The sequence below is a fragment of the Strix aluco genome, chromosome 1 (genome assembly GCF_031877795.1).
Source record: "Strix aluco isolate bStrAlu1 chromosome 1, bStrAlu1.hap1, whole genome shotgun sequence".
NCBI classification, from domain to species: Eukaryota; Metazoa; Chordata; class Aves; order Strigiformes; family Strigidae; genus Strix; species Strix aluco.
Window position 1 is genome coordinate 45,482,121 of NC_133931.1, and position 26,172 is coordinate 45,508,292.

The 26,172-nt window shown below is 39.5% G+C and overlaps 1 pseudogene; it reads right to left on the reverse strand.

Moving 5' to 3' along the window:
• Positions 1–13,125: 13,125 nt before the first annotated feature.
• LOC141933125 (rRNA N(6)-adenosine-methyltransferase METTL5 pseudogene) lies at positions 13,126–13,786 on the reverse strand (annotated as a pseudogene).
• Positions 13,787–26,172: the final 12,386 nt, after the last annotated feature.

The window sequence follows — 26,172 nt, forward strand, 5'->3', positions numbered from 1 at the left end:
TTAATATACTCTCTAATTACTAACTTGTAAAATTTGAATTTCCTCTTTCTCCATGCATTGTGTAAGAATTTTCAGCCTTGACTTGCAGACAACTTCACAGAAATATTCTCCCTTTTGCATTTTAAAAATATAGCTGCACATCTTCTCCCCCACACCACTTATTGCCATCTCTTGGTAACAAGCACTACAAAATATCTAAAATTGCCAGCACCCTCAGATTGTATAAAGTTGGAGTTATGACAGTTTTAATTTACAAAATGCAAATGTCTTCAAGCCATGAGTGCAACTTCGTCTTCCTTCACTCCCCTAGGGGTTTGGTTGTCTGGACTTAGGGCTAGATTTGGTGCAGCTGAGTGACCTTGGGTCAGACAGCTGTATGGAAACATCTGTGTGAGAAAGAGCCATGAGAAGTGGGGCCTGCCCCACCTTGGTTTTCAGCTGTGATTAGTTGGGCTACCTGTCTCTTGTCCCGTCCAAGTTGTGCTACAGTGGTGCTGGTGCCTCTCTGCTACAGACTTGTGTGGTGCTCTGAACTCCTGGCTGAACCCAGGTGTTGACATCAGACCTACTCTGCTCATCTTGCACAGAAGAGGGGACTGTGATGACTGAGCTTGTGTCCTGGTTTCAGCTGGGATAGAGTTAATGTTTTTTCTTAGTAGCTAGAATAGCGCTGCGTTTTGGATTCAGTATGAGAAGAATGCTGATAATACACTGATATTTTCAGTTGTTGCTAAGAGATCAAGGACTTTCCACCTCCCCATGTCCTGCCCATGCACAGGCATACAAGAAGCTGGGAGGGAGCAGAGTCAGAGCAACAGACCCAGATAAGCCAATTAAATATTCCATATCATATAACATCATGCTCACTATATAGATAAGGGTTGCCCAGGAAGTGGGGGCTCTTTTGCTTTCGGGATTGTGATTTTGGGATCTTAGCTTCTCCGGGATCGTTAGGTGGGAACAGGCTAGATATTAGTTGGCAGGTGGTGAGCATTCGCATTGTGCATTAACTATTTGTATTTTCTATTATTATTATTATTATTTTATTTCAATTATTAAACTGTTTTTGTCTCAACCTATGACTCTTCTTACCTTTACCCTTCCAGTTCTTTCCCCTCTCCCCCACGCAAGGGAGGGTGAGTGAGCAGCTGCATGGTGTTTGGTTGCCTGCCAGGTTTAATCCACGACAGCTTGGTAGTCGTGCCACCATCCTTGCCTGCCTCGTCATCATTCTTAGCTGCTGGCTCACCTTGCTCTAGAGAGCAGCCTGCCCTTGCTGCACCTTGGTGGTAGTCTGCCATTCAGCTACCTGAATCATAAGGATTGAATCTGCTCCTTGATTTCATCCTTAAAGAATCGTCTTTCAAAACTGTTTGGTTTGTTCATTTTAGTCTGAGCAAACACTATGGAAAGTTTAGCTTAGGACAGACAAAAACTCAGGAGAACATTATGGAATTTCTCTGTTCTCTCTAGTTCTCTTCCAGGGAGGTACACATTTATCCCCTTCCAAAGAAGGTCACTAGCATAAGAAATCTGAAGTGCTGTTAGGTATCCTTCCCTATTAACTCTTCAGTAACAGATGTACACCACAAAAAGATGCCCAATTTGTGAAAAGGGACAAGAGACTTGGCACACATTGATACATTACAAATACACGTCAGTGCGTTTCCCAAATGGGCAACAACAGCAGAGTAGTTATCATGAAGCCAAATATCCTTTGTTTCTACAAAATATCTCCTGTGACTTGGTTGAACCAAACAGATAATGGCTATGTGGAGTTTGAGCTTGAGAACCTGCTACACATGTGCAGAGGTTCTCTCACATGAACTATCCAAAGCAGCATGGACAACACCAATTGCATGAGGCTCTGATGTGGAGTGGGAATGAGTAACTTAGATGTACTTTACATTCTTCTTTCCTCTGCACTCCCCGAAATCTAACATACAGAACACAGCCTGTAATATAGTTCTTGTAAAAAATCCTTGAGCCAGGGCATTTGGATGCTTTCTTTCATTAGAAAGTTGCTAAAATATAGTTCACCAGCTACCAACTGTACTGTTGTTTTATGCAAAAAAATACCAAAAAGAGAGAGTAATAATCTAGAAAATGAGGCTAAAATGGAAAAATAAAATAATTTTCTTGTAAAACAGTGTCTCATATATTACTGTAAGCTATTCTTTAGTAGAGAGTTGGGAAAAAAAAAAAAAAAAAAAAAAAAGCCCTGCAGTAAAAGAAAACGATGATATATATACACTGGGGAACAACATATGACCCAGAAGATACCAGCATTTGTATTTATTAGAAGCTATTTCCAAGTTTTAATTCAAATTTTCATTAATGAAATCTTAAGCTGACAAATGGTCAAGCTGAGCATTTCAATCCACAGTACTCAGTGAAATAGTTTGCTTTCAGAATCTAACATAAGGGTAAAAGATAGCATATGATAAGAATAGAACAAAAAGATAGAATAAAAAACTATTATTTTTATTACTGCTGCTATACTGGTAAGTGACTTACTGGAGACAGGAAGGCAGAAGTCCCCCACAGAAGTAGAATACACGTAAAAATGATGGCACTGAACAATTCATGGCCCCATTTTATGTGATGTAGAAATACAGATGTAAAGTCAAAATACAGAGAAGTTGCAGAGAAAAGCCATTATGAGGAAATCATTGCTAAAGGAGAAAAACATGGGGTTCATTAATGTGGAAATTCACAATATTCTTTAATAAGTGAGAGATACTTTTTTCCAGACAATTCAGATCTCTTCAGATGTAAGGGACTGACTTTTCCATCTCCACTGAGCTTACCAAACTCCTTTTTATTACCCCACAGGAGTAGTTTTCACTTAATATGCACATAACTCTTATTAAAATGTACAGGAGTTATGCACATACATCAAGTGTAGAATAGATATCCTTGATCTTATATCTACATATTCCTATCAGAGAGACTGTAAAACCAGGTAGAGGATAAACTTCACTAGCTCTGTAGTTTATTCTCTGAATCTTAAGTGTGGCAAGTGCAAAGATATTTACATGGAGAAAAGATGAAACCACAGAAAAGTGAAAGCAAGATAGTTCAATGTCTTACAAGTAAGGCTGAGATCTTAACAGATTTTGATTGTTAACAGAATAAAAGCCTAGCTCCAAAACATTCTTAGCTTGTTTGTTTTCCTGAGAAGTAAAACCTTTCAAATATTTTTGTTTCTGATTTTTTCAGCCATATTTTTCATTGTAGGTTTATCTAATGGTTTTGGTCAAACTGAACATGCATTCCTTCATGAATATGATGTTCAACCACAAATTCTGCATTGCTTCCCTTATTGTACAAAATGCATTACACAAAATAAAACACAGTGTACTGAAATATTGCTAAGCTACACCCAAGGAACTTGGATAATTCAGAACAAAAAAAGAGTACAATATATGGCTGCTCTATGTTGTTATAACAACTATATTGCTGTTAATAGGTAAATGTTAGTGGATTAATGACCAAAAAGTTAAAGACTATAACCCAAAACCTCAAAGAGACAAATAACTGCGTATTACTCACCTTTTTCTCCCAAACAAGCAATTCTAAAACACAATCATGCCAAGACAGTTCTTGTAAGATTGTCTGTTGCTTGCTTTCATTATAGAGAATGTGACTTCCCTTTTCTCCAAAGACTGAAAGAAGTATCTTTCATGCCTGTTTGCTATTCTAACTACACTGCAGAGGACAGTCATCTTTCAAAGGAAGAAACAAGTGGCAAAAACCGGGTCATGAAGAACAAGGGTATTGCATCAGGTACACCTTTATTGCAGGAAAACAATAAGAAGCAACAAAGTGGAACACTGTCATAAAGAATGTGTGGGATTCACATTGGGGTAAAGGCATACACTATATCATGGGCTTTCACTTAGTGTTACTACTTAAACTTTCAGTACGTAACAAAAAGGTAACACATGCAATAGTTACTTTAAAAGGTAAGACATGCAAAAAAGCTGTTATGTGGACAGTTAAATTGTGTTTGTCAAATGATTAAAAGGTGATTAAGCTTTGTCAAAGACAATGATGGATTTATGTCCTCCTTAGACTCTTCATTTTCTACTACCCATTAATCCCTATTTCTGCATGAGCATAGCCTTTCTGATACAACAAAACTGTTTTGCCTAATTGATTTCTATGGAATCCCCAAGTTACTCTAGAAGATTTGGATGGTGACTTACAGTTTAGTCAAGGACTAAAGTATGTACATTACTAACACAAAATCAGAAAGTTTTGGTTTATATAGACATTGCATGTAGAGCAAAACTATAAAAACATAGTTTCTTTGAAAGTACACTGTTTTGTCATTTTAATTTTTTTTTTAATGTCAGCATAAGGAGCCTGATTATAATGAAGAATAATTTTATTTACATTATTGTAAATCAGCATTAATGGAACTACTCCTATACACAGCAGAAAGGCCAGAGTAGAAGCTGCTAGCTTGGTTCTTATAACTTCCTTCACTTGTCCCTGCTGTGCTTTTTGTATAGGTAGACTAAGGAAGTGAATAGATTTAGCACAGGCTTTTAAGATCACCTATTCATTCTCATAATCACTGATCAACATGAACAACAGGAAATTAAACTCCAAGTTACAGAGTGACCTTTGTTGAAAATACATTTCCTAGGTTCTTGAGTCCGACACATTTTGATACAAAAAAGGGAAGCAGTAGGATGTCAGTGGTGGGGTTTGTAATAATCAAGCAAAGTGTTTTTCTCTGTGAGGGTTAACTAGTTTAGGGAAAGACTTTCAGAACTACATTACTTCTAAGTAACCTCAATAAAGCAGATCTAGCCAATTCAGGGTATTTAACAAACTTACCTTAGAAGCAGTAGTTACTTCAAACAGATAATATTCTGTAGAATACATAACCAATTTAAAAACATTATATAACAAGTTTTATCTACTAAGTAAACGTACAGAAAAAGGAGTTCAGGTTTTCATTATTTCAGAGTACATGATATAACAGTGTGTGTGATACATAAAGAGGTCAAAGATATACATTTTATTTGAAATTTGTCAAAAAACCTCTCCAGTCTTGCTAGGTTATTCTCTGGTCTCCTAGTTCAGTTTTGGAGGTTTTATGTTTAGCATTTACTGAGAGAAGAGCATGGCACTTCCTGTCATGGTGCAGCTCATCCAAAAATATTGCTCTCACTTTTACAAAAATGTTCCATATTTTTGGAAGTAGTGGCATGCTAATTTGTTTAAATAAATATGGAAAACTGAAACAATAAGTTACTTTTTATTTTAAAAATAATTATTATTTTATTTTTATATGTAATATGTTTTAAAGAGTTATTTTTAATTGACCTGCAGAAGTCTACTGGTAGAGAGGAAGTCCAGCAACTGGTAATGGAAAGGGATTGTAAATGAGCTATTGCTTGTTTTTTCACCAAAAGCTTACAAATTGAAACATGTCCTTTACCACTTATATTTACTAAAATAGGGAGCAAAGTTTCTTTCTAAACACTGCTGTGAAATATGGTCTAGTTTATACATATTATTTTACTTTACTTGCAGATTAGCAGGGAATGTTTACTTTGACAACAGCTTCCAACACTTAAGCCTTTTCAAAATTATTTATTTTTAGAATATCTAAAACCAAAAGCTGTGATTAAAGTCATGCTTTGGAGATTCATCATATTTACATGGGTAAGCAATAAAGAGAAGCTCTAAACTGAGTATAATTTTGAGACATTGAAAAGTATGGATATGATTTATAATCGCCTTTTCTACATGTCACCCAAAGGAAGAGAGAAATGATTGCATGAAAAGGCACAGTAAAGAGGCTAATGTGACTGGATTTCCAACCATCTTGGGAAAAAATTCCTAAAAATGTAGGTTTATGGTAGGATCAATGACAGCTAAGTGTTCTCCATTTAGTTAGTTAAATCACTTCTTTAAATTAAATTTATATTTCACATATTGTGAAAAAATCCTCTCCTCAAGGATTTTGTCAGATATCATTGTTTTCTCCTGTAAGGTTTTACCAAAGAAAAACTGAGGGAAGAAAAAGGGACTGTCAGGCTATTTTACAACACTAGATATAATAAGTGGCTCAAATTGCCATCATCTTCTTTGGCAACACTCCTAAGAGTCACAGTGTTGAATGTTCAAATACTGGCAGAAATAGAAGCAGGGGTAGACATAAATTAATCATAACAACAATCTCCTATTACTGTAAAAAACATTAAGTAAAGGATTTGACTCTTATCTAAAATAACTTGTTAATTTGCTTGAAGTGTTAAAAATCATAATCCTTTAAAAAAATCTAATAGCATTTGATATTAATTACATAAACATAGATGCTCCACTGCAAGACTTGGCTGTACTGAAGACAGTGAAGTAAATGACAAGGAAATGAAAATTTTAATTTCTCTACAGCTTTGAAGTTAACTATAAATAATGCACCTGAAGTGATTCGATCTTTGCAGCAATTTGTTAAATTTTTTTTAGTTAGGTATAAATTTAAGAAGCAGAAATCAGAAGGATTTTTCCAGGGAAAATATTTCTGTGATGATTTAAAAGAAAATCACCAGTTTTTCAGTTTAACCTTGTGACAAACAGTAAAAATGTCACTATTTTATTTGGAATTATGCTAGATTGCATAGGTGATATGGATGGGCAGCCATCATTCTGCACCCTATGTCAAGCAGCAGATGAGAATTACCTTCCTGTTGTGGTCACTTACTCCTTAGGGAAGAAGTCTTCCTGTGTACAGCAAAGAAGCAGAGAGAAAGAAAGTTCATTGGGACATGAGGAATTGGAGTTTTTTGCAACTTAGAAGTCAGTAAAACTGGAAACATACCCATGAGAAGGAACATCCACAAAAAGAGGACACAGCTTGGAGAGATTTAGTTACAAAGTCTTTTATTCCTGTTCTGTTTCACCTTGAGTTCTCTTTTCACAGGTATTTTAAAAGTGAGCTTCTCAGAAGTATTACTCATGCCTGTTTCTGTTCTAATAAAACCTGGCTTTTGTGGGTAAGAGCTCGTCTCTCCTGCACTTGCTGGTTAGAAAAAAAAAGGAAGTAGGGGGGGCCTAAGCTATTCCAACTTGCTTTTCCTAAATATCACTGCAGATTTTAATGTTATCCAGAATATGTGTTTTATTTGGGTTTCCTTGTCTCCAAGGTACTTTGTTTTGGTTTTTAATTATAGAAGGGGAAAATACATTCTTTTGTAGTAAGACAAGTTTTATCTGTTTCTGCCAGAGCTACCCTGACATGTATTATCAGCCAGACTCCAAAAAGACAGAAGAGAAGAAAATATTTTATAGAAAACTAATCTCATGTCTTTTCAATGTTAGGCTAAATACAATTTGATCAGCTTTTAGACATTTACATATAAGAGCAAATAATATTATTTTTTTAACATGTGCAAGAAAATGTACTATAAATGTCAAACTCAGAATGGTCTGGCTTAAGAAGTCATATATTTATATAGTTATATAAATGTTTTCTTGGCTCACCTTCCATATCTATCAGACTGTAGACAAGACAGGAAATATTCCTGATTGACATAAGTTTATGGGGAAGAATGATGAAAGTGAAGTTAGCATTAATCACTGTTATGCTAAGTACATAATTTACTAGTATGCTAAGAGAAGTTTGTGTGAGGAAATAAAAAGGACAGTAGGGATTTATAACAGTAATGTTGGACTGTCTGAATTGCCTCTAAACGCAGTACATTAGGAGATGTAAACAAAAGATTACTACAGCAGAGCTATTTCTTCTTCATCGGAAGCCCAGGGGAATTAAGTTTTCTTAAGGAAAGAGATAAAATCCATCATTAAGCCCTCAATTAACCGATCTATTATTTTAATTCAGTATTGGAAGCTGAGTAAAGGTCAAATTGGATGATTGATTTCTAAAGTTTTTATAGAATCAATGAAAGGACAAAAACATTTAAGTTTTATGAGATTAGAATTGGTTTGGCTCATTAGAGATAGCTGAGGGTATTGGCAGGACTGTTTTAAACCATCTCTGGTTACATCTACAGTAACTTCATGCAGCTGTGCCAAAAAGGACAAGCCTGCTCCTTGCTCAGCTCCATTAAATCCATATGGTCATTTGGAGAGGCCTCAGCTGCAAATGTATCACTGTTCACAAGTTCAATCAATGTTATGGGTATCTGCTGTCTGCTCATAATGACTGCCTTTCTGAAAGTAATATTGTCAAACATTATGTAATATAACCAGGAGGTTACCAAGTTAGATAAACTTGTTAGAGAGTAAACCCAGAAAAAGCCTACACTCCAGAATAATAATGGGCAGTGGGAGGAGATTTGTTTTTACACGTTTTATTTCAGTCTAAACAATATAGCTGAATTTTATTTACCTAAAATTTTGGTGGTTCTAGTGTATATATTGATAAAAATATAGCCTGGCCAATTAAATTCCCTTTTTCTTAAAGCAAGTAGAGCAAAAGAAAGAAGAACTACCTCTGAGCTTTGGACATCCCTGGATCCCATCTCAACAAGAAAAATACCAGATGTTCCATGGTCCTAAACCTTCTGTCACCTTCTGCACTGTCAAAGGCACTTTTGCGACCATGGCTGTCTGGAAAACAGGCAAACGTAGTCAGTACTATGCAATTAGGAATCTATGATGGTAATATATCACTTATTATTTTTTCTAGTCTAATTTTAATAGTTTCTATTTATGGAATTCAAACTCAGAATTCAGTCAGGAATAGAAATAAATGATAATGAGTCAATATTTACCTCTCATATCAAAGAAGAGATTAATTTAGAATATGAAGCTCCATGAAAATGGGATTAGATGGGTGTTAGTCTAAGTCTTAGGTCTTGAGGACAGATGGAGAAGAAATTACAGTCCTTATTTGCACTAAGTATTTAAAATCCAATAAAAGTCCTCAAGGACTCCATTTCATACTAAATTTTGCAGAAGCTATTTTTCGTTATAATTGAATTACCCCATTTTAGGATGGGGTGTTTCAATTCTACAATGGATTTGGTTTTTAAAAGACAATAATCATAGAATCATAGAATCATTTAAGTTGGAAAAGACCTTTAAGATCACGAAGTCCAATCATTAACTTAACACTGCCAAGTCCATCACTAAACCATGTCCCTAAGTGCCACAGTTACATGTCCCCTCCAGGGATGGTGACTCTAACCACTTCCCTGGGCAGCCTGTTCCAATGCTTGACAACATTTTCAGTGAAGAAATTTTTCTTAATATCCAATCTAAACCTCCCCTGGCAAAACTCAAGGCCATTTCATCTCATCCTCTCACTTGTTACTGGGAAAAGAGACTGACGGCCACTTTGCTACAACCTCCTTTCAGATAATTGTAGAGAGCGATAAGGGCTCCCCTGAGCCTCCTTTTCTCCAGGCTAAACAACACCAGTTCCCTCAGCTGCTCCTCACAGGACTTGTGCTCTAGACCCTTCAACAACTTTGTTGCCCTTCTTTGGACAAGATCCAGCACCTCAATATCATTCTTGTAGTGAGGCGCCCAAAACTGAACACAGTATTCAAGGTGCATGTTGTAATTAGCTCTGCTTCTTTAAACCTGCCGACCCACATGTCAGTGGTGCTCAGGTCACAGGGACTAATACTGAGGGAGGTTAAAACCTTCTCGGGGACATCAGCACAAACACCAATGTGGTGGATACAAAATGTCCGTTTATTAAACTGCGTATCTTGCATATATACGTTTGCCAAGCACGTCCTTCGTGGGTGTGCCCTTAGCGTTACAAGCCTATCCATCACCTTACCTCGTAACAAGGGGGGGCTACAGCTATTCCCTCTATACATCGAGAGATCTTCCGAATGCCACTCCCTACACTTCCCCCCTCCCCATGCTTTATAACATTGTTATTCTTGGTTGATTGTCATTATTGCGCTGTTCCAAGCGCTGATAAGCAAGACCCATATGTCGGTCTAAAAACAAAACATTAACCTTCTTAAACAATCTCCGAACTACGGCACTAATACATGTAAAGGCAATACAAATAGCGAGAAGCACACCACATATCCCAATAATTCCCCAAATGAGCCAATCCCAACTAAGCTAATTAGCAATCTAAACCCACACGTTGTCAAGCCACCCAAACCATTCTGGTTTTACAAAGGTGGCTGTGATGAAGACATAGCAAGATTCTGCCCCTGTATCCAGAGGAAAACAGATGTCTTCGCGGTGATGTGCTCATGCCCACTCTCTCCAATATCCTGCGTGAGTCGGCGACACACAACCAAGGAGGGTGATCCACCACCAACACTGTAACACAAAACTCCATCTTATGTTAGATCAGGTTTTACACACCGTGCGGGTATCCATTTGATTAGGCTGTCTTTTTCCACTGCTGCGTACCCACGCCCAAACACTCTTAGTGACCACCCCGACTCCCAAGCTATCGCGCCCGGTTCCCTGATCTGGACCAAAGGATAGTTTTTCGTCGCCTGGGCTGGCATAAAGTGTTTCCACAGGGGAGGTGTAGACTCATCGCCTCAAACAAAATGATTTAAGGTATACAAAGCGCATGACAAAAGAGCCTGTTGGCGGTCTATGGGTATTGTCCCTCTATGACCTTCCCCCTCCCCAAGCTGTTGGAGCTTTGCTTTCAGGGTGCGATGTGCACGTTCCACTATCACTTGTCCTTGACTGTTGTAAGGAAGGCCGTGTACTAATTTGATGTCTCACAATGCACACTATTCTTTTGTGCGTCTAGCAACAAAACAAGGGCTGTTATCTGTTTTGATCTCTTGTGGCTTCCCTAACAAGGCGATAACACCCTCCCAATGAACAATAATGTGTCTGGCTGTTTGCTTATGAGCCATTGTGGTTAATATTGTAGAGCTAAAGGTGTCAATGGTTACTATGAGATACTTATTTGGTTTTAACAATTCACATGCTGTTACATCAGTTTGCCATATCTGATTGGAAGAGAGACCCCATGGATTGACACCTGCCTCCCACAGTGGGCCTTTTTAACAGTAGGGACAAAGTGCCACTATGTTTTTTGCTTGCGACAGAGAAATATGACATGTTTTTGCTAAGGCTTTTGCTCCAAGGTGTAGAAAGGCATGTAAACTCTTTGCGGCGTCCAATGACCACACACCCCGTGCCGCTTGGTCAGCCTTATGATTGCCTTCTACAGTCGGACCTGGCAGGGATTGGTGACTGTTCACATGTGTAATAAAGGCCTGCCCTATGCGCTGTTGTAGAGCTTCATAAAGTAAAGTCGACACTTCCGTCTGCACAAATCCTACTGTTGTCATTTTGTGTACAAGTTTATAAACATATAAAGAGTCTGTAACAATATTAACAGGATTCTCTGTCTCTTGCTGGAGTGCCATCTGGACTGCTTTGGCCTCTAACCATTGTACAGATTTGTTAGTCTGAGTCCACATCCTCTTTTCCCAGCGTCCCTTGGTTTTCCATATGACTGCAGCTGTTTGTGATTGTGATGAGGAATCTGTAAAATATGTTGTGCCGTGAAGAGGGCACATGGATAGAGGTAGGGTGAGTTGTAGTTGAAGTGTCTTCAGGTGTGTAATCCATTGTAGACCCTTTCCTGTCGTTATGGAGCCCGGAAAGTCAAAGATGGCACATTGTAAGTCTTCTGAACACGTAACCATGTCCCCCCACACCTGCTGCTTCCAGGGGATGAGTATAGTGTCAGGTTCCCTTCCAAAGTGTTGAAGAGCCATGTTGCGTAGGCATCCTATGAGGTCTGCTAAAACAGTGACAATGGTAACAAAGGCAGCCTTGTTGGTACTTTGGTAAGCCCAGGCTAAGGGCACGGGCTTGCCGTCCGTGCCTTGAAACAGGATGCCTACTGTGCCATGTTCAGAAATAAAGCAGCCCACTGTTTTTGCCTGCTACCTTGGCACAACTCAGTAGTTTCTTATCTATCTTCCAAGGCCTGTTCTTCCTAGCTATTGCTCAGAGGCTGTGTAAAGCTGCACCTGCAAGACTTATTTCGAGACTTCATCAATTAAGGGTTAGGCAAGCTTCAAAACACAGCATACTTAAAATAGTTTCACAGAATGCTAGAAACAATACAGTAGTTACAGTTACTAGAGTAAGCTAATTGCAGTACTCATAATTAGGGGATATGACTAAATACTACAAAAGTAAACAGTAAGGAAAATACGGAATAGCACACTTACTTAATGTGTCCTAACATTCAGATCCGCAATTGCTGGGGAACCCTGGATGCAGCGAGAATTTAGAGTACCCTTCCTCTCAAACCGGAAATCCTACGCGATGCGTCCATCCGTAGGTGAGGCATCCAACATCGCTGCAAGCAGGTCCAACCTCCAAATCAACAGGCCAAAATAACTGGCTATTTCCTTTGAGCGGAAACATCTGATCTCATCCTTCTGTTGGATTCCACCCAGAGCCTGGCCAGCACTCAAGGGGGAAAACCAAGGGAGTTTCCAATAAGGTTAAACACTTAAGGCCTTAATTCTTAATATTGCTAAACAAAGAAAGCTGAATACACACATTCTTATAGCATTTCATCCTTATTAATAACTACATTTTGTCTAAGCTACATCTTTCACTGGTGGCTAATAAGCTTATATATTTCATTAAGGAGTTGCAATTACTGTTAGCATTTTCTCTGAAAAGAATTGGCAACGGTAGTGTATTTTGTCCTATTGCAGTAGCAAGCATTACCCATATATTCTGCTTAAATGATCAGTTGAAGAGATGGTGAACTGTTGGCACAGGGGTATCCATAGCACCCACAGCTGGCTCCTGAATCAATCATGGCCTGTACTACTATTTTTTCTATTCTTCCCGGGCGAGGCTGACTTACCCAAACGGTGACCATGGGCTTGTCGCTACAGTCTAAGACCAGAGCCACGGTTCTTGCTCCGGCGCCTCCATCACCGGTGGGGTTTTGTCTGGGTTGCTCTCTTGAGGGTATCCCTGGGCATATCTTACTGTCACTCGGGGAGTATAAGAGCAGTTGTCTCTGCTCTGTGGGGGCTGTTTGTAGTGCATAGGAGGAGCCCTGCCCCTGTTCCTGGCTCCCCCGCTCTCATTTCCTTGCTGCAAGTGCTTATGCCAGCAGTCTCGCGCCCAGTGACCTGATTTCTTCTTATGGAACTTGTATGATGCTGGTAGGTCATATCTAAGTTCTGCTATGACTTCCATTCATCTGCTTTCTTTTGAATGTGCTGCCGTGTTGAAGTTTTATGGAGGCAATATACAGCGGTTTTTGCCATTTGTAAAGCAGTTTTCAGAAAAATCATATCCATTCCTTTATTATGCTTGGTACCAAACGGAGGGTTCATAATAACTGTGTCAAAAGTCTCTGACATGCTGTCAGATAAAGAACAGTCATCACACTGAACCACGTTGATGTTCATGAGCTCAAAGTCTTCAATATTGCTATTAAATATTTCCAGTGCATCTGAATCTATGACAAACCCCACACACAATCCTGCTCCTAACATTGCATTTCCAATGCTGAGCATGCCACAACCACATCCTAAATCTGCAATTGTTTTGTTTTCAATATCATCAAAAGTATTGTGAATTGTATAAAGCATACATGCTGCGATATGAGGTCTCGTTGGATACTGTTCAAGGAGCAGTTTTGGACTTTCAAAAGTATCAACTTGTTGAAGACAGCTTTCCAGTTCTTTAAGCTTTAATTTCTTCATGTTTATAGTTTAGCGCGGCCCCGGCGGGGCGGGCTGAGGGGCTGGGCCAGGACGAGTCGAGGCGTGGCCGCGCACTTCCACCATGCCGCCCGGCCCCTCGCCGCCAGCCAGCCCCCGACGCCAGGCCGGGCCGGGCCGGGCCGCGGAGCACCAGGCCGCTGCTACACTCTATGGCGCAGCACCCATGGGGGATTGGGGGATGCCCGGCAGCCAATTAAGGAGCGGGTCCTGCTCCTGAGCAACTTGCTCCTGCTCTTGTTGTTGCCGGACCGCCTCCATCTCCACCCCCCAACGCTGCATGTCCGCCTTCCATTCTTCTGCTAATTCTCCCCTACGCACCTCGGTTTCCACCCCCTGCATCTCCCCCCAGCCGTTTGTCTTCTATGGGCCACGCTTCTGGATTTCACCTTGTGTCCTCCCCCAAGCCATTAAATGCTCTGGCTTTCCTAATTTCGCTTGTTCTGCTAACTCTGCCTCTATTTGTGGCCAGAGCTCTGGCTTCATACAGTCTATCGGCTCTGCTAAAACGCCGAGCCTTATCAATCTTTGCAGCATCACTTTCAATGTCCTCGACTTCATAGAAGTCTTATGTTGTTTACCCCATCTTTTCAGTGCCTTAACTGTGGCATCCATGGCGCACCGTGGAGTCTCCCATCCTGCGTGGAGCTCCTTCACCTCCTGCTGTGCACCGCTGATTGTCACAGCTCATCTCTCGCAGGGTCATGTTGGGATCACCATTTGTTGTAATTAGCTCTGCTTCTTTAAACCTGCCGACCCACATGTCAGTGGTGCTCAGGTCGCAGGGACTAATACCGCGGGAGGTTAAAACCTTCTCGGGGACATCAGCACAAACACCAATGTGGTGGATACAAAATGTCCGTTTATTAAATTGCGTATCTTGCATATATACGTTTGCCAAGCACGTCCTTCGTGGGTGTGCCCTTAGCGTTACAAGCCTATCCATCACCTTACCTCGTAACAAGGGGGGGCTACAGCTATTCCCTCCGTACATCGCGAGATCTTCCGAACGCCACTCCCTACAGGGGCAGCCTCATCAGTGCCCAGTACAGGGGGAAGATGACTCCCCTCGTCCAGATCATTGATAAAGATATTAAACAGAACTGGCTCCAGTACTGATCCCTGGGGAACACCACTAGTGACCAGCCACCAACTGGGTTGAACTCCAGTCACCACAACCCTTTGGGCCCAGCCATCCAGCCAGTTTTTTACCTGGTGAACAGTATCCCCATCCAAGCCAGGAACAGACAGTTTCTCCAGGAGAATGCTGTGGGAAATGGTCTCAAAGGCTTCACTAAAGTCTAGGTAAACAACATCCACAGCCTTTTCCTCATGCACTAAGCAAGTCATCTTGTCATAGAAGATCAATTTAGCCAAGCAGGACCTATCTTTCCTCAACCCATGCTGACTGGACCTGAGCACCTAAGTAACCAAGTAACTAAGTATGAGTAACTAAGGATGAGGAAAAGGCTGAGGTGCTCAACGCCTACTTTGCCTCAGTCTTTAACAGTGGAACTGGCTGTTCCCTGGACACCCAGCCTCATGAGCTGGGAGATGGGGAGGGGAAGCAGACTGATGTCAGCACAGTTGAAGAGGAGGTGGCCAGAGACCTGCTACACCACTTGGATGCACACAAATCTGTAGGACTGGATGGGTTACACCCAAGGGTGCTGAGGGAGTTGGGAGATGTGCTCGCCAAGCCGCTGTCCATGATTTACCTGAAGTCATGGCTAACTGGGGAGGTCCCATTGGACTGGAGGGTGGCAAATGTGACACCCGTCTACAAGAAAGCAAGGAAGGAGGATCCAGGTAACTATAGACCTGTCAGTCTGACCTCGGTGCCAGGGAAGGTCATGGAGCAGGTCATCTCGGGTGCCATTAAAAGTCATATAATGGACAACCAGGGGATCAGGCCTAGTCAGCATGGGTTTATGAAAGGCAGGTCCTGCTTGACAAACCTGATCTCCTTCTACGACAGGGCAACCCACTTATTGGATGAGGGGAAGGTTGTGGATGTTCTCTACCTTGACTTCAGTAAGGTCTTTGACACTGTTTCCCACAGCATTCTCCTGACGAAACTGACTACTTGTGGCTTGGATGGGCACACACTTTGCTGGGTAAAAAACTGTCTGGATGGCCGGGCCCAAAGAGTTGTGGTGAACGTAGATAAATCCAGTTGGTGGCTGGTCATGAGTGGTGTCCCCCAGGGCTCGGTTTTGGGGCCACTCCTCTTTAATAACTTTATTGATGATCTAGATGAGGGGATCGAGTGTACCCTCAGTAAGTTTGCAGATGACACCAAGTTGGGTGGGAGTGTTGATCTGCTCGAGGGTAGGGAGGATCTGCAGAGGGATTTGGACAGGCTGGAGTGATGGGCTAAGGCCAACTGTATGAGTTTTAATAAGGCCAAATGCCGGGTGCTGCACTTCGGCCACAACAACCCCCAACAGCGCTACAGGCTTGGGGAGGAGTGGCTGGAGAGCTGCCAGTCAGAGAGGGACCTGGGGGTGTTGATTGACAGCCGGCTGAACATGAGCCAGCAGTGTGCCCAGGTGGCCAGGAAGGCCAATGGCATCCTGGCTTGCATCAGAAATAGTGTGGCCAGCAGGGACAGGGAAGTGATCTTGCCCCTGTACTCGGCACTGGTGAGGCCACACCTCGATTACTGTGTTCAGTTTTGGGCCCCTCACTACAAAAAGGATATTGAATTACTCGAGCGTGTCCAAAGAAGGGCAACGAAGCTGGTGAAGGGTCTGGAGCACATGTCGTACGAGGAGCGGCTGAGGGAACTGGGGTTGTTTAGTCTGGAGAAGAGGAGGCTGAGGTCTCCCTCATCACCCTCTACAGCTACCTGAAAGGAGGGTGCAGAGAGCTGGGGATGAGTTTCTTTAACCAAGTGACAAGTGACAGGACAAGAAGTAATGGCCTTAAGTTGCGCCGGGGATGGTTTAGACTGGATATTAGGAAACATTTCTTTACAGAACGGGTTGTTAGGCGTTGGAATGGGCTGCCCAGGGAGGTGGTGGAGTCCCCATCCCTGGAGGTATTTAAGAGTAAAGTTGACTTAGCGCTTAGGGATATGCTGTACTTGGGAACTATCAGTGTTAGGTCAATGGTTGGACTAGATGATCTTCAAGGTCTTTTCCAACCTAGACAATTCTGTGATCTGTGACCTGGTTGTCCTGTACATACTGTGTGATGGCACTCAAGATGATCTGCTACATAACCTTCCCCAGCACCAAGGTGAGACTGACAGGCCTGTAGTTTCCCAGATCCTCCTTCTGGAATGTCTTGTAGGCGCACATCACATTTCCCAGCCCCTAGTCATCTGGGACCTCCCTGGTTAGCCAGGACCACTAATAAATGATTAAAAGTGGCTTGGTGAGCACTTCTGCCAGCTCCCTCAGTACCCTTGGGGGAATCCCATCCAGCCCCATAGACTTGTGTGAGTCTAAGTGGTGTGACAGGTCGTTAACTATTTCCTCTGGATTATGGGGGCTTCATTCTGATCCCCATCCCTGTCTTCCAGCTCAGGAGCTGAGTACCCAGAGAACAACTGGTTTTACTATTAAAGACTGAGGCAAAGAAAGCAGTAAGTGCCTCTGCCTTTTCCTCATCCTCTGTCACTATGTTTCTCCCTACATCCAATAAAGGATGGAGATTCTCCTTAGTCCTCCTTTTGTTGCTGTGAGAGACGAGAAACCAGGCCTGTGAGAAACTAAGAAAAACAGCCTGAGAAAGCAAAAGTTGAGGCTGATCGAAGAAATGCCTCAAACACTCGCAAGACAAAACTATGAGTCACAGAGTGCATTCTGTGGAGGTCGAAGCTGATAAGGCTGCCCGAATAACACAAGATGGGACTGGAGGAGGGAGCCCTGTGAAGACAGGACGGCTCTGCTCTGGTGCACCTGGCCAAAACTTCAAGGGCCATCTGTCCGGTGAATGACCTTTGCTTCATTATCCACGAAATGCATATTAAAGTTAACACCCCTCAATATGCTAACGAGGGCTAACATGATCATGCTAATGACATCATCCCATGAAACACCTCACCCCTCCCCGTACATGGGATACGTAGGTATGTGGGTCGACCTAGGGGATGGACCCAAGGAAAGTGGGTATAAATCAAGAAGGTGGGGGGGGGGGGGGGTGGCGGGGCCCGGGAGAGAGAGAGTGCAGTGAAGCGAAGAAGACGGATGCCAGCAAAAAAGACGGATGTCTCCCGTGCCTCCCGGAACCCTCGTCGGCAGGATCAGCGCAGAAACCCAGACCGGTGATCTGTATTTCCCCATTCCCTCTATCTCCCTCTTTTCCCTTTTCTATTAAGCAATGCAAGGCATATTATATTGCTTGCCACAACTTGCTATATACTTAGCCAACTATCATGTGTTCAATTAGTACATTGTGAGTAGTTAATAAATGTTTAGACTTGGAGACTTGTTGTCCGCTCCATTGGGGATTTGCGAATCTGAGTCACTTGTCCCCCTCGTCTGAGCGGGACGTGACAGTTGCTAATGTATTTATAGAATATTTTTTATTGTTTTTTACGGACAGATTAAGTTCTAGCTGGGCTTTGGCCCTTCCAATTTTCTCCCTGCATAACCTCATAACATCCTTCTAGTCCTCCCGAGTTGCCTACTCCTTCTTCCAAAGGTCATAAACTCTCTTAGTTTTCATCAGTTACAGACAAAGTTCTCTGTTCACTCAGGCTGGTCTTCCTCCTGCCGACTCGTCTTTCGGCACATGGGGATGGCCTGCTCCTGTGCCTCTCCTTCCTTGCCTATGCCTTTTGAAGGGTTTATAGCCATCCATTGCAGTACTCCAGTTGTGCAAGTCATCCCACCATGTTTTCATGATGGCAACTATGTCATAGTTTTCCTGCTTCACAATGGCTTCCAGCTCCTCTTGTTTGTTGCCCATGCTGCGTGCATAGGTGTAGATGCACTTCAGTTGGAGTATTAATCCCACCATCTTTTTGGTCCTAATTCCTACATGACCATTCTCAAGCACTCCCATGGTTTCTAACACATCAATAACCCTTGCGTCTTTGCTGCCACATGGATCTCCATCCCCTACCTCCACTGAGACAGCAGACCAAAGGACCTCACTAAGACACTGTCCCTCAAACATTGGTGTGCTGCCCCCAGGTTTCTTTCTAGTGAGCCTGATTTTATTCCTTTTCCCCTTTAAATCTAGTTTAAAACTAGTTTAATATCCAGATATAGAAGCCCTTGAATATTTTGCCCCATTCAAAAGAGCTAAACATGCACAAGTACTCCATGACCTTATATGAAGTTGTGTTGTGGACAATTAATTCCTGTAGCTAAATGGGCAGAAACTCATACAAACATATAGCCCTATGACATCTTAATGTTTAGGGGTTTTACCAAATAATGGAAAATAAAAAAAAAAAATAAATACAAATAAAATCTGCAAATGTTTCTTACCTAGATAAGTCAGTATGTTTTGATCATGGCAGTCATTACACATAAAATTTCACAAGACTGGTAGAGGGATAAACCTTATGAATACAAAGATGCTAGCCGGTTCCATTATTCATAGTGGATCCAAGGAGGATGACTTGGAACTCAAACGAAAATGTAATTCATTTTATTGCCAAGAATATTTTCACTTAATACATTTTATCTTTAACCATTTGAAAAGTAATTTACTTTATTAAAGAATTTTGAGTGCTCCAATCATTACTTTGCTGTGAGTCAAATATTTATCTTTTTCATCACTTAACAAAGAAGAAATATTTCTGCATATTCAAAAATATTATGGTAATTGAGACCTTTTAAATGTATAAGGGATTGTAAGATTTCATATGAAGTATTCTATTTCATCTATCAAGAATTCAAACACACCATGTTTAAAGCTACACTTGTCAACTGTAGGTAAACTTTCTACTGTCATAATTTTAGCTGTCTAGATAATATTTCTCTTGTTCCACATTTAGGTATGTCAAGTAAGCAATGACAAGTAACAATATAAGAGAAGCTCAGTCCAAGTACACGTATTTATCTATATCTGTAGAGTTCATCTTATACTATGTATATAGTTACACACAATAGTCCTTCAGAGAACACAACATTTTTAAATTAACTACTCAGAAAGAGTGCAGTCATGATCTCTTTCCCTTCTGCATAAGCATCAGGATGCAAATTTTGTTCCATAACCATAATGGTCCTGTACACCAAAGGGATAGTACTCAGTTAATAGTGACTTTACTGATTTTTCTTCTTTTTCAGTTTTCAAGACTCGATCTTATTATTTTTTATGTTGTTAAATCCTGTTAAAAAAAAAATTCTTTCCCAATTGAGTGCTATTGAGCGATGATGTAACATGATGATGCCCATTTTGCAGATGGGTCTAAAGGCACAGAAGGCACAGGTCCTTCTAAAAGGAATGAATTTAAGTATTGTTCTATTTCGTTGTTTGCTGCCAAAGTATGTTTAAAGATCTGGGTATGAGAGATTAGGCCAGAACACATCTGAAGGATCTGTATTTCAGAGCACTTAGTGTATAAATGGTTAAACACTGATTTTATTTGCACAGCTATAAGCACACAAAATTTCCACAAGCCCAACTATGCCAACAGGCTTTGAATTGCAGAAAACAGGTAATGACATACAGAAGGCTTTTTCAGCATAATATGCAGGTATAGAACCTTATACTTTGTGGTGGCATTCAAATAGTTTTTTCCTTATCACTCTCTCAGAGACAAGAGCTTTTGTTCTTTCCAAGTTGTTTGCTCTTAGATTGTGAAAGTTTCTGAGTATAATGAAGGACAGCAAATGTAGGAAAGGGTCTATTCATCCAGAACAATCTGAATAGAATGTGTTTAACATAGGTTGGAGTTTTGCAAGTTTTCTTGTCAACCTTTAATCAGCATATGCAATAAAATTTCTTTCAGTCTTAGAACTCATATTTTTAGCAGTAAGTCCATAAATTGAATCTCACTTGTTTCAAATCCTTGGTCCAAAGTGTAAATCCCATACAGCTTCCCAGTGCGTGGAGAATTGTAACACTTTCCTCAAATTACCCAGTTCACAAAAAAAACCTGAACCATTTTTGGTAAAGCAACTAATGCTACAGGCCCCAACTGCACACAACAATAGCAACTCTGTCCATCATCCTCACAGCTAGAAGGGAGACAAAACTCACAGATTTAGATACTGAAGTGTTAACTTCAAAACGATTTATGCAAATATTCATCAGTAATCTGACTCAGAATCAAGAAGTTTGGAAAAGTGTTTTTTGATAATCTGGAGAACACTGCGAAAGAAATATGGAATAATTCCCTTCAGTGTGACAGAACGTGAAGGTCACTGTGGCAGAAAGCTTTATAGCGCAGTATTAGGCACATAATGTATAACAATGCATATGGACTCCTGCCCTTCTTCACACTATTCCTCATTTAATCCTTTAGTGTTAACTTTACATCTCTGATAACTCAAAAAAAACCAAAAAATTAAATAGCTTTCACACTTAGAGCAGCTTGCACTGTAGTCAGTAAAAGAAGTTTTGCCCAGAAATTCAAGACTTGCACTGCAACAGAAACAGCAATCAGTTACTTTTCGTTCAAACAAATGAGTATTAGATAAACAAAGGAGAGGACGTTCTCGTACTGGCACATTGTGTCAGATACTTTAAGATTATTCCCATAGAGCTAGTCAAAAGGTTTGAGCAGATAGAATCTTCAGAAGCCATAACTGCAGGTGAGAGGAGAATAAAATCAGGTCTTAAAAATTACCAGTACTTGTTACCCAGTTGATTGTTTATTTAAAATTATATTTGTAAAACACTCTTGGCTCCAAAACAAATTTGTCAGTGCCAAGCTCACAGGTTTATATAATTGCATGAGACAACCTTATCTGAGGCACCCAAATTTGGGGAATATAAGCGTACTCTAAAATATATGTGTGTGTAGACAGACATTTATATGTGTGTGTATATAATATATACAGATATTATATGCATTATAATATTATATATAGTGTACATTAGATGTATATAGTATATAAAGTATACATATTACATGCACTATAGAATGCATAAAAATTATTACATATATAAACATTACATATATGATTCTGAAGGATATGTTATAGGTATATAAAATATTTGTGTTATAAACAGTATATATGTTATGTATACATATATATAAAAAGTTTTGCAGAAGACATAGAGGTGATCATCCTCTAAAAATACTAGCTACTTTCTCGGTAAAGATAGCCAACTATTTAAAGAGATTGCTCTCAAATATTAATGCAGTCATTTGTAGTCATATGTGTTGGTGTTGCAATTTGACACAACTAGATACAGATTCTACTCTTTCTTTCTAAAGACTTTTTGTCTCATAGTAGAACAAGGAGGTGAAGAAAAGATAAAGATCTTTCATAGCTCTGAACACTAAGTCAAGCAACAACTACCAATATTAGAAAATTATTCTTTTATTTTCATTTCCAGTGTAAAAGTTTACCTGTAACCAAATTTCACCTGATTTTACTTCTTCTGTTTGTGATGTTTAAGTAGATCTTTTCTCTGTTATATGTGTATATATATGTGTATGTATAGCAAATATGGCCACTCAGCTTTACCTTGATATACGACACAATCCATATTCAGTAATTAATCTTTCAGTTCATAATAGACCTTATTTTTATTATTCCATAACAACCTGGCTTATACTATATACTAATAAACTTAATCCTTTTTAAGTTTCTCAAGGTCTTCCAGTCTGACTGGACAATGTCTGTCAACCCCTACCTCTAAGAATGCCACAAACTTGAACTAGGAAGAGGCAGTTGGCCCTACTGAGATATCTGGTTTTAAAGTTCCTCTCTTCACTCCTAACTTCTTGTAATTCTTTCTCCTTCCTCATTTCAATGTGGAGATATGAAAATAAGATGCACCTTTAGGCTGCCTTATTTGCCCTGATTTTGCTCTTCAGGCAGAATATTTTTTGTGTTTTCACCTCTACCACTAAATCCACTACAGTATTTGTATATGTCTGTAGTTTTGTTAATCTTTCTGGAATGTCTGTGAGGTATCAGTCAGTCCCTCCAAATTTTTAAAGAATAAGAGAATAACAATTATACTTTTCTTAAAGAGTACAAACCCAAAAGAAATCAACTAAACCAAACCACTACTTCCTTTTGTAAATGCATGTTAAATAAAATCTTTTATGTAGAAAGTTGAGCCAACAAATAAAACTGTTCAGGTTTCAAAAGAGCTAACCCAGTCCCAAGCCACATTTTATCTTATATAATGATTTCAAACTGTACAAAAAAAGTCATAAAACCATCAAATTGTTTTGGCAGTCCTTTAAAATTACTGTAGTCAGTTATCAATATATCCTTGAATTGCTTTATTTGAACGGCAACAAGTTCTATCCTCAGGCCATGCCAGATTCCTCTGCATAAAAACCCAAAAAATAATTTCCTTTCCTAACATGCTTTATTTCAGTTGTTTATAGAACCAATCACACTAGAAACACATAATACATACGCCTTTTTTCTTTAAAAAAAAAAAAAAAAAAAAGCCCTTTATGTGGGTATTTCCTCCTAAACCTTAAAAGGCACAAGTTTTAAAAGAAAGAAAACCATAATTAATTAGAAAGTGCAGTGTTATAATACAGGCTGTAACAGCAACATCTAGGTTATCTGTATACTATAAATAAATAAATAAGAAAATTGGCCTTTATAACTAAATCCCTAATGCAGAAAAAAAATCAGTAGATTAAATTGTTCCCACATGCTATGTTAATGAGATTCACCTGTTAAGCAAGTTCAACCAATTAATACCTGCTGGTTTTGAATAAAACACAGCTATCATGATTAGCACAGCTAGATTTAATTTCTCAGAATTACCTTAACGTAGTGATGTTGCAAGTCTTGAAGAGAGCTGTGAGTTTCCTAAAATGTGGTGCATGCAGTCTATTGAACATCTTTTTAATCAAAGATGAGGGGGAGAAAACCCTTCTTATTTTTCTCCAGTAGAATCTCTACTGCATTTCATTACTATGAAGAGTTTGAAAATATGCTGCTTAATGCATTTATCATGCTGTCAGACCCATCTATTTCACTTTTTTTCCCGTTATTTAACCATAAACTAGGCATTACGTACATAATTCTCAGTTTCTAAGCCAGATATTTTCCTCTTCTTCATCAGCGTTAGAAAAGTTGGCTAGAAAGTTGTCTGAGGGAAACCTAAGGGTAACTTTCAACAGAAGGGATGGCAGATAGGTTGAGAGATATGGAAAGACTGAGGGTACGTGCTGAAGAACATGATATTTCTTTTGCTCCTTGGCTAGTGGCTGGTGCATTATCCCAGTAGACTTGGGTGAAAGCACTTTATAGTATCAAGTGAGTGGATGGGTCGATAGGGTAGGGACTGGGGGATTAGTGGCAAATCCTTTTATCTGCACAGCAGAGCAGAGATGTTATTTCCACTAACAGGAAGTATTCTAATTACAAACATACACTATTTTATAATGCCTATATGCCTGTGGAAACATGCATACAGTTTGAGCAGGCAGTTAAATACAAATACAAATAATAATTTCAATAACATCGGTTGAGGTATGAACAAGTAGGATAGTCATTTTGGCCTCTAGAAAAAGCTTGATTTTTTTCACATATTATTCTGTGGATGCACCTGTATCAATCATGTGAGATATATAGAAGTTTACTTTGTTTTGGAGGTAGTCCAAACTTACAATATTAAAAACCCTGAGCCACTGCAAACATTTGCTTAAAGGATGCCTAAAAGGATTGGATTTATCTTTTCCTTATAGTTGTAGCTGTTTCACACAGTAAATTTTAATGGATATTTAATTTAACTAATTTGTATATAGTGATACATTCATTATGATGTACCTGACCTTCTATCTATTTTTTCTGATAATGGGTCAGAGAGCTTTATGTGGAACCACTGCCACATGGTGACCTCTTGTTTTGGCCTGTACTCAATCTTTATCAACATAGCTTTAAGTTCCTGGAATTAAAAATAATGTAAAAATTAAAAATAAATAAAAATAATAAGAGCAGCTACAGTATATCCATCTGACTTCCCAAAATTTTCATCTCCCATGCACTTCACAGTGTTAAAGAGTCTATTAAGTCCATGGCAAGTACAATCAACATGTAGTGAAGGATGAGAAGGAGTTTCTATGTGCTCCTCACTCAGTTTGTTTATCCTATTGTCTAACACCTAGATAGTAACGTCTTTGTGTTTATACAGCAATACCAAAAGTCAACTCTCATTCATTAATCATCTCCATAAGATGAATTATTAAGTAACAATATTCAAATGATCCCTCTTTCCTTCCTTATGCAGGTGGTCTTTTTAGTACTCTGTGTTCTTTTATAATATTTGGGGGAAAATTTTTAAAAACTCCAACCCAGCCCCAGTCGTGGTTAGAGAAGAAAAAACATATTTAAGCAAACATGTACCAGATATACACAAATATTTCATTTTTATCTATCTGCAGAATTTGGTTATTGATCTATACAAATAATATCTAGATAAATTATATCTATAAATGGAGATTTGGAGTGTTAAAGTGGACCATATTAAAAGAGGACACAAAGAAAAAAAGACTACTGTTTATGTTACAGAGACCAACACCTGATTAAAGCAAGAGGAGGTTAGAAAAAAGTGCAGAGGGAAATTACTGGAACTTGGCAATATAAACAAGCTTTATTTTGGAGGTGGACATATCCTATTCCTGTGAAAAAACTAAGTTCAAAAAATTTCATTGTGAAAACATTTTAAGTTTTCCTGTCCTACTTTTTTGCATGATTTCTCCCCTTGGACTCTTCAAAATGATGATGAATTAGTCTTACATGGGAGGTGGTTTTCATCAGATGATTATAATTTTTATTCCATTAGTAAAAGCTGCAATGCATCATTAATGATGAAATGTTAGTTAGTAGATTTTGCATTTATTGCAAATAACTGTAAAGACAAAATAGAAAATGTAAGTTCATATTTAGACAATTTGCACTGCAATTTCCAGTTAGAAAAAATATGCTATGAAGAGATATGAAATACTACATACCTCTATATTTAATTGACACGTTTATATTAATTTTCTTCCTTTGTGATCCTGAGCAAGGGGAGTTCTGCTTCTCAGGTGACATTGTCAGAAAATGTTTGAAATGATCTTTTGATGTAAAGTTGGTCTGCTGGATGGTATCTCAGGACTCCATTACAAAGTTTTCTGAAGTGTCTGACATAAGCAAGTAAAGCCACTCTGCAGATTTTCCTCCTGAAGATAAACAACTGCTCTGCTTGAGGAATGTAGCAGCATGCCTCCACAGCTAATGCTTACAAGCCATTTTTCTATCTATTTCTGTTCAGCTGCAACACACATTTCTTTACTGGCATCACTCCTTGCTCATTTGTGTCCTCAGGTGGAAATAGCCAAGTTTAGAGCCCAAAGCTTTCTGAATGACATGCAGTCATG